Consider the following 10,778-nt stretch of genomic DNA (forward strand, 5'->3'; position numbering starts at 1 on the left):
TAAAGTGGAAGACAATGCGGTTGTCCGAATATGGTCCAACAAAACATGGAAGATAGTCTAATGGAGGACTACACAACTTTGCTTCGTTTCTCGAGGATTCAAGTTGATAAAGATTATTCTAGAGTCGTCAATATCCCGACCTTTTTAAAGAAGCTAACGAGCATCACGAGGATAAGTGAGCAATGAGTTGTAACCCTGATCATGCAAAAAGGAGCTAGTACATGCATCCATTGGAAAATTCGTGGGATTTATCTTAACATCCGGATGAAGAAAAGGATCAATGCCTTCGCCAGGAGTATGAGGACAAAGCCGTATATATATCCATTTTATGTAAATAGATTTGTTTTCTAGTAAAATTATTCTAATAGAATTGAACCAGAATCAACGTCTCTTTTTGCATTCATGCATTTGCATTACATGACATCATATGCATTAAAGTCCACCAAAAGAGCCTAATTGATTAAAATCATTCCTCGGTTAATCTGGAAACCAACAAAAACCTATTAACCAAACATCGTTACGGTACTCAAGCAAAAAAAAACATGGACCAAAGATTGGAAAAACTTGAATAACTCCAAAGGGAGAGAAAAGACCAACTACAGCTGCAAATGCAAAAGCAGCTAGCAAAGATTCAAAAAGTCATGATGGGAAAATGTTGGAATCTCAAAAAAAAATGAAATGATAGCTTAGTTGACCCAATTACTGGCTGGAAGAGTAGATAAGGGAAAGGGCCCCATGGTTAATTCTGGAGAAGATAATGAGGAGCCACTATATTCTCTGGGTTTTACTCCATCAAATGTACAAACCCAAGCTAAAATGTACCCAAGTAGACCATCTGTCACAATTAGGCCTCAACAATTTCAGGCCAGTACTTCAATACCAATAAACTTCCAAGCAGAATCAGTTTTTGACCTAGGAGATAACCTTACTAATCTTGCCATCCCTGATTTTGATGAAGTGGCAAAAAGACAAGAAATTACTATGAGTTTTATCACGAGGAAGGGCACGAAATCCAAGAATGTGTAGAATTCAAGGCCTTGGTTCAAAGCATGATGCACAATAAGGAAATGGAGTTCTGTGAAGAAATTAAAAAGGAGGGAAACATTCACATCAATGCCATACATGAAGACACAACTAAAAAGGGACCTTGTTAGATATTCGCCCTTATAAACCTGGGAGTGTTCCAAATAATTAGACTGCAGAAGAAACCCCTGTAGTATTTAGAGCTTACTCAGAGTTATATTCAAAACACACTTGTTGCTTTTAGCCTAGAGGTAATAAGAACTCCTTGTGAAATGGGCACATGTCTGAATATCATTATTTTAATGAAATACATTTTTGTGATCATTTTTTGAGCCAATATTCTTTCATTCTTTACGAATAATTATTTTTTATTTTTTCATTCTTTTGGATTTTCTTCCAAATCATTCTTTCATTCATTCATAATCATACTGTATAAATAATTATTCATAAATTCATACATTCTTTGTATATTCTTTTGTACCTACAATAGGTCACTGGATATTAATGACATGAGTGACGCTGCTACAGACTCAGAATCTTCTTTTGAGCAAGACATGTGTTTAGAAGGATCTCAAAACTTTAAAGATGACATAGATTGTAGCCTATCTCCGGACTTGTTGAGAATGGTAGAACAGGAAGAGAAATTTTACCTCATAAGGAGACAATGGAGATTGTGACCTTGGAGGAGGGAAAAGTAGTAAAAATTAAAACATGCATAACCGAAGAAACGAAGCAAGACCTTGTTGAGTTACTTCAAAAGTTCAAAGATGTCTTCGCATGGTCATACCAGGATATGCCTGGGTTAAGCACTGACATGGTAATCTGACAATGCATTAAATTTAAACAAGATATCAAAAATTTGCAGTATGTTCAAGATTAACATCATGAACGATGCAGTGAAAAAACCTCAACTGAGGCAACGCCTTTCTCTTTTGTTTATCACAGTTTTTCCCATTAAAATCGAGTTTCCATCTCTTCGATTTTTTGTTAGATTTTATCTCGATTGAAGAGAAAGATCCAAAGTTTTCTTTCATAGTCAAATGTACCAAAAACAATTTTGCCCTAGAAAGCTCTATGAGAGAAACTTGATACCAAATAAAATCCTTCGCATACAAAATGAAAGTGGATGAGAAGGATCTTGTGTGGAAGACTTTATCTGGAAAAGTATTGATTCTGATCGAAAGGGATAACAAGGACTTGCCTAATCTTATGAGTTCAGATCCAATCAAAAGAGTATTTCAAAAAAATCAAAAAATCAAAAAATATTTCAAAAAAATGAAAATGATGAAAAAAAAAAGAAAAGAGAAGGAAAAAGAAAAGAAAAAGAAAAATGAGAGGCCAAAGAGAAAACCCGCAAAGGGCACTTTGAGACCAAAGGGGATTTAAGTTGAAAACCCGAAAAGGGCGGCTCAAATTTGAGCAAAGTGGGGCATGGATGTTATTAATTACTTCACCAAATGAGTAGAGGCTATTTCATTCACCAATGTCACCAAGTCTGTTAGCAAATTATCGAAAAAATGAGATCATATGCCGGTATGAAATGCCAGAGAGGATTCTATCGGATAACGCGTTAAACTTGAACAATAGCACGATAGTTGAGGTTTGTAATCAATTCAAAATCAGACACCATAACTCATCACCGTATGGCCCAAAAATAAATGGTGCGGTAGAGGTAGCTAATAAGAATATTAAGAAGATTGCGGAGAAAATGACTGAGACCTACAAAGACTGGCATGAGAAATTACCATTTGCTCTCCTTGCTTATCGAAGATCTATTAGAACCTCCACCGGGGCAACGCCTTTCTCTCTGGTTTATGGGATGGAGGCAGTTTTACCTATTAAAGTTGAAATCCCTTCTCTCTACGTATTGGTTGAGCTAAAGTTGGATGAGGCCAAATGGATCCAATCTCGATATGATCAATTGAACCTAATAAAAGGAAAACGGCTAAAAGCTATTCACCAGGGTCAGATGTACCAGAAACGAATGATGAGAGCCTACAACAAAAAGATTCGTCCCAGAGAATTCTGCGAGGGAGACCTGGTGTTGAAAAAGATCCTTTCTCTACAAAAATATTTTAGAGGGAAATGGATGCCAAATTGGGAAGGACCTTATGTTGTCAAAACAAGCCTTTTCCGGAGGAGCATTGATTTTGAGTGAGATGGATGGTAAAAACCTACCAAATCCTGTAAACTCAGATTCAGTCAAGAAACACTTCACTTAAAGAAGGAGAAGGGACTAAGGTGAAAACCCGCAAAGGACGCTTTGAGTCCTAAAAAGACTAAGGTGAAAACCCGCAAAGGGCGCCTTGAGACCAAAGGAGATTTGAGTTGAAAAACTGAAAAGGAAAGCTCAAATATTGATCAAAATGGGCCATACAATGATCTTCTATACCTGAATCAATAGGAAAGGGTAGGCGACATCTTGGGGAGTACTCTAGATCTCCTAAACACATGTCAAACTCAGAATGGTCTTCAGAAAGTTTGTAAGAGAAGTTCAAGCTATGATATCTAGGCCACCTAGTCTTCTTACTATTTATATTGAATTTTCTGTTCTTGAAATACTTCATTCTTTTTCAAGATACGTGTTCCTAATCGATTCCTCTTTTATTTTTACTATCCTTGATAATCTATTCATTTCGAGTCGTGCTCCCAAATCAATCCTATTTTTATCCATTGTTATAATCTTTTGCAAGCATGTTGCATTGGAATAATGATTAATGGACTAATAATACTTTTATAAAGGAAGTTTTGCATATTATTCTAGAAGTTTTTAAATAATACAAGAACCTGAAATAGGACTATTGTTTAGAACACACCAGGTTTAAAGGTAGGAAATATCTTAGAAGGAAGAATCTAAATTAAAACTATCCCTCCATGTTTTGTTGTCAAAATATTGATTGAACAAAACAATAAGATGTCATGTTGGTGATAAAGCTTCAATGAACAAACAAGCAATGATCACCAAGTAATAAGAGGAGGTTATTCTTGGAAAAGAAAATTCTATATTGGTACGACACCTTGGGAGTGGTGTAAGGGACCAAAGAGATTCACATCCTGTATTGCAGTAGGAATGGATTGAGAAAGAGCCAGATCTTATACTCCTAAATTACAGTGGGAGGAAAATGGTTCAAATTTTATGTCTCAAAAGTACAGTGGATTGAACCTTGAAGATTACAGTGGATTGAATCTTGAAAATTACAGTGGGGGTAATCTGATTAAGTAAAATATGAGTGTTTCTGTGGAAATACCTACCGAATAAGATGGCATTCTGATGTGTCGGTGATAGAGCCTTAATGAACAACGAGCAATAATAACTTAAACATTAAGGGATCATTTTCATGACATTTTGCATTCGTGCATACACATCTAGTAAGGAGATTTAGATTCATTCGGATCATAACATCCTAATCACTAGGCAAAATAGGTCCATGAAATGGATTCTACAGGTCATGTTCCCTAGAGAACATATTGGTGAAACCACAAATCTTATACCACTGAAGTTGTAGTGGAATGGATTGAAGAAGATGGCGAATCTTATCTCCCTGAAGTTGTAGTGGAGCAGATTAAAGCCAATAATACTATCTCCCTGAAGTTGTAGTGGAGCGAATTAAAGTTACAAGTCTTATCTCCCTGAAGTTACAGTGGAGCAGACTGAAGAAAGCAAGTCTTATCCCCCTGAAGTTGCAGTGGGACAGACTGAAGATGGCGAATCTTATCTCCCTGAAGTTGCAGTGGAGCAGATTAAAGCCAGTAATCATATCTCCCTGAAGTTACAGTGGAGCGGGTTAAAGTTACAAGTCTTATCTCCTTGAAGTTACAGTGGAGCAGACTAAAGAAAACAAGTCTTATCCCCCTAAAGTTGCAGTGGGGCAGAATGAAGATGGTGAATCTTATCTCCTTGAAGTTGCAGTGGAGTAAATTAAAGCCAATAATCCTATCTCCCTGAAGTTGCAGTGGAGCGGATTAAAGTGACAAGTCTTATCTCCCTGAAGTTGTAGTGGAGCAGATTAAAGATAGCGAATCTTATTTCTCTGAAGTTGTAGTGGAACAGATTAAAGCTATAAATCACAGATCTTATCTCTCTGAAGTTGCAGTAGAGCAGATCATGGCAAATCTTATCTCCCTGAAGTTACAGTGGAGCAGATTACAGCAAATAATTCTATCTCCTTGAAGTTGTAGTGGAGCGGATTGAAGACACCACTCTTATCTCTCTGAAGTTGCAGTGGAGCAGACTGAAGATAGCGGGTCTTATCTCTCTGAAGTTGCAGTAGAGCAGACCATAACAAGTCCTATCCCCCTAAAGTTGCAGTAGGGCAGACTGAATATAGCAAATCTCACTTCCCTGAAATTACGGTGGAGCAGATTAAAGACTGGTTACAGATTTTATCTCTCTGAAGTTGCAGTAGAGTAGATCATAGCGAATCTTATCCCCCTGAAGTTGCAGCGGGGCAGATTGAAGCCTAGTCTCATCTCTCTAAAGTTATAGTGGAGTAGATTGAAATTACAATTCTTATACCCCTGAAAATACAATGGGTTAGAACGAGGCTACTTGAAGAAGAGAAGCACCAAAGAGGTCGAGGCTCGACAAGACTGGAAAAAATTGGCCCTTTTTTAAGGTATTTGCTTTGATCTCATTACACGACAACAAGCAAAGAGGGGCAGCTGTAAGGCCCAAATTTATCCTGAGCCCGCAAACAAATATAAACAAATAACCAAAAATTAAAAAATAAAAGTCTAGTAAACTAAAATCCAATAAGTGGTCCATTTACACTAGCCCAATACAGCCCAAATACCCAATAACCCAAACAAGACCAAAACAAAAAAAAAACAGAAGCAGAAAACCTAGCAAACTTCAGCCACCGCAACAATAGCCCAAGCGCGCCTCTGCCTCCAGGCTGGCTGTGTACCTGTAACAGACGCAACAAACAATCAAGAAAAAGCAAGCAGCAAATAACAGAGAAAAAATAGTTTTTTTCTAATTTTGATTTTTGTATTATTCGGCTATATAAAGCCATTTGAAAATCTGTAAAAGGATACGAAAGAAATCAAAAAAATCTGAAAGAAGGTGATTTTTTTCTCTTCTTTTCCTTCTGTTTTTCTATGAGTTTTCTTTTCTGCTTTTTTATTTTATTAATCGTATAAAAAAGAAAAAGAAACATTTAAGAGCCGAAAAGTTTACCTGGTAGTCGAACCTTTGTTCGCTCCGTCGCAATCGGAGGCGGGCGAAGGGAGAAGGGCCTTTGAATGGCCTGATTGCTGAGCGGCACACAGAGGGTAAATTATTAGGTTTTTTTAGGTTTGATTTTTAAATGATAAAGGGCTGCTAATTTTAGGGTTTAATTTGGCTTATATATGACAAAAGAAACGGCGTCGTTTAGGGCCTGTTTCAATGGCTCCAAAACGGCACCGTACCGACTAGCGACCCGAGATCCGACCCACTCCAGGCCTAAGATCCTCGTGTTTTTAACGGAAGGGCTAATTGCATTTTTAGCCCTTCCGCTTTTTATTGCTTTGTAATTATGTTTTTTTTATTTTAATTTGTACCCCATGATTTGTTTCGATTTCAAGTATGTCCATATTCGAACGACGTCGTTTTGAAGGGCAATGATTAATTTCCTTTTTGGTCCCTCCCTGTTATTCGCGCGTTCAATGTGGTCCTTATCTAATTATTTATTTTATATTTACCCCTAAATTTCTGTTTTAATTTCAAATCAATCCTTTTGTTATTTTTGCTATTAAATTAATTGGTTTAATATTATTATTATTACTATTATTATTATTAGTTTATTATTATTTTTATATCAATTTACCTAACCCTTTTATATACATTATTTTATTCTATTATGTACTGTTATTTTAAGTTTTTTATATTATTATTTAATTTCATAATGTAATATTTTATATTTTTATGATTAATCCAATAGAATTTATTTTTAAATGGTTTTATTTTATAATACATAATTTATTTCAAATTATTTCCATTTTGTATGTTATGGATTTCATATTATTAAAGCCATTTATTTTAAATTCTTTCTTTAACATATTTGTATATATTTGTTTAAATCTATCTTTATAAATATTTAATTTATCTCTTTTAAAACCTTGTTTTAATATATTTTACTTATTTCAACTTTTTACACATATTATTAAATATATTATTATTTATATTGAGTTTTCATTCCATATGAATTACTTATTTAAATTAATATATGTATATTATTTTATGTATTTTGATTTTCTTCTTATATAATATTTATTTTAAAATTTATTTGGATACTATTATTTTATGTAGTATTTATTTTAGCTATATTTTTATTTATTCCAAACTTTCATATATGTATATATTATTTATTTTAAATTTATTTTAATATATAATTTCCTTCTTTCATGTTATTTGTTTTAGTTATTTTTAAATAAAAAAACTTGTTACATTTTATTTGTGTTAATTTGCTTGGTACTTCTTTTAAGATTAGCTTTTAGTTCATTAGCTTTTGAATGTTGATGTTTACATGTGATGTAAGATTATTGCTCTTATATGTATGGTATTGTTTATTTGTATTTATTGATTCTTCATCGCTCATTAGTGTATATCTTAGTTTACGAATTGTCATTTCGCATTATATATTGTCATCCCATTGCGTTTTATTTGTCAAAAAGATTTCGTTTCATTAAAGCATTAAAATCGTTTTATTAAAAAGTTTCCAAAATAAAGTAATACTCGGTATCCAAGATTTTCGAGGAGATTGTGCCTTAACATACTAGGTTTCAATTTTCCTCGTTGAATTTAAGTAATCGAGTATCCTTTTTCAATTCAAACATAAAAATTTCAAATCAAAGCTTATCTCGGGAATTCGAAACGTTGTGTCCTAACTCATTGGATATGATATTTTGTTATATCGAAACGAGTTTTTTTTAATAATAAAAGCAAATTCATGGGTCGTCTTTGGAACTTTGAAGAATTGTGTTCTAACTTACAGGGTTTTGATTCCCTCATTGAACCAAGTTGGTCAAAAAATTTTAGTTTTCAAATATACAAAATTCCAATAAAGATTTTTAAAGGTTAGCTTATGCTCGGGAATTCAAATGTTAACCTAACTTACGGGATGCGACATTTTGTTGCCTTGGGATGAGAAGGCCTTTCTACCTATGTTTAAATTTATACAAATATTGTTTAAAAATATGTCATTAATAAAAGGGGATCGTTTTTAATCTTTTCAAATTTTCAACATTTGACTTTAAGACATTAATTAATCAATTCGGTACCAATTTTGGGCGTTACGAGGGTGCTAATCCTTCCTCATACGTAATTGACTCCTAAACCCGTTTTGTATTCGTAGACCAAAATTGTTTTAAGGTGATCCATCACACCTCAAAAAATTATCGGTGGCGACTCCCCTTTTTTCGTTTTTGTTTTCAAAATAAAGTTGACACAATTATTTTTGTTTTCAAAAAGTGGTTTCGACAATTATTTTTTAAAAAAAGTGATATAACTCATTATTATGAATAGTCATAATTTTTTATTAATAACTAAAAGTTATAACTTTTGATTAGTTATACCTTTCATTTATAGTTATTGAAACACTATAAATATTTTGAAAATGTTTCAACAAAATTAATAATTTTCAATTTAAATAAATTAATAAAAATTTTATACTTGAATTTTATTAGTTTAAAAGTAGACTAACATCACATGAATTTTATCTTTAAATGTTTATTAATTTAAATTTAAATAAAATAATAAAGTTGCATATTTAAATAAAATAACTTTGTTAAATTTAAAATATTAAATGATATTTTTGTCATTTTAATTTTCTTAAAATACACTTGTATATATAAAGAGAAAGAAAGTAAGAGAGAGGAATCTATTGGTCAGGTCGAGTCAAATAGGTTGGGTCAAGGCCCAAATTAAAAAAAAATTAGGCCTAAGATGAGCCAACTTGCCCAAAAAAATTTATTATATTTTTATATAAATTTGGGTCAGGTTGAATTAATTAATAAATAAACAATTATTTTTTAAGCCCGAATCACAGCCATTACAGCCCAAAATAATGGTTTCATTCTATTTGAACTTACAAGCTTCCAAGGAATCCACAGATTCATTAATAGTACAAAAATGATCTAGAAATTTCAAGTTGTATAAATTTTGATAAAATGCCAGCTACTTTATTTGTTGCATATTACTTGGACTCCAGTAATCATCAATGAGATAGAGTGGATTCATAAGTTCTGCAAATTGCCGATACAAATTTCTGAAGTCAAAATTTATAAATTAAACACCCATTTCTTTTAACATTAAATATAAGGTTCTAGGAAGCTGGCCTAACGGTAGGGAATCAATCACCACACCATGAAGGAAATCAACTAAACTTAGTCCAATGAAATAACGTTACTGCTGCTGAATACATACAAAAAAGCTGGTTTCAACAAACTCAAAACTTAGTCATGGCTGAAAAACATGAATCATGAACTAATTATTAGCTGTGTAATATCGTTGAGACAAAATAAATGACTCGAGGACTCTTATGAGGGGTCTTATCATGTCTCTAATATTGAGAGCCTGCCTTCAATGTCACTCAAGCTAATCATCTATGCCCAATTCAAAGTATCCACTTAATCATCCTTATATCAAAACCCTGAGCTACGTATTGCTAAGGTCAATGTACACCTCGAGAGAGAGAGAGAGAGCACAAGGGGATAGGACAGATAGACGGAGAAGCCGACAATTGAAGCATGAAATAATGAATAGCGGCCGCCAACTGGACGGTGCGTGGCCGTCAATGGTCCAGTTGAGTTTGGGAGCTGTGGTCCTATACCTATAACTCTATATAACAGATGGACCAATATGTACCCAATCATTTTTCTCCCTACCAAATGCTTTAAAGTTTTAAATCCTTTTGTCAGAACCATATGAAATGTATAATTAAGCAATTGGATACCACAAAAATACCATCCTTTATATATACATATATATAATAAAATTGAGGATTACTGGGGTGGGTGGCCATCGACCTATGTTTTGCCATAAGCCCAACCTAAAAACCTAGTTAGGCAAGCTATAAGGGGGATGGGGGAGACAACAAAACAGTGTGCTGCTAAGCTTAAAGAAGGCATGAACCTTATGTATCAACGTAAACAAAGTGGTAAGAAAGATGGTCCAGTCACAATAATTAGCCAAATCAGTTACACATCTTATTCTGCTCCCCAAATCCTTGATGTGTGGTAGCTTTAGTGAATCATCCTTGTTCATCTTCTTCCCCCACTTCAGTTCTACTTTGAATGAACTTGTAAACAACATTGGGTATATTATTTGGTTTTTCAAACTTCAGATCAGTCATATTTCCACTCTAATAGATGTGATTCCATTTTTTATTATTAATTTGTTGAGATAGAAGTTGGTTATTTTTGGTTTCCACTCAAATTAACTCAAATCAATACATGTTTTCATAATTTATATTTTAAGTAAAATTTTATTTCTTCTTTATCTATAATCTATATAAAAGCATGAGTTTAAAAAAATATGAATTGACGAGAATACATTTTATTTTCAATCATATTATTAAATTCATATTTAAAAATATTTAATTTAGAATTATTAATTTAAAAGTTGAAATAAAATAGAAGGTGTGATAATTGTACATTTAAAAATATAATTTAATAGAAGTTATAATAATTACATATTTAAAAATAATTAGATTTTAAGATATAGTTGTGCTAATTTTAAAATAGAGTTATTACTTGAATAAAACTCTAAACAT

The sequence above is a fragment of the Gossypium raimondii genome, chromosome 2 (genome assembly GCF_025698545.1).
Source record: "Gossypium raimondii isolate GPD5lz chromosome 2, ASM2569854v1, whole genome shotgun sequence".
Classification (NCBI taxonomy): domain Eukaryota; kingdom Viridiplantae; phylum Streptophyta; class Magnoliopsida; order Malvales; family Malvaceae; genus Gossypium; species Gossypium raimondii.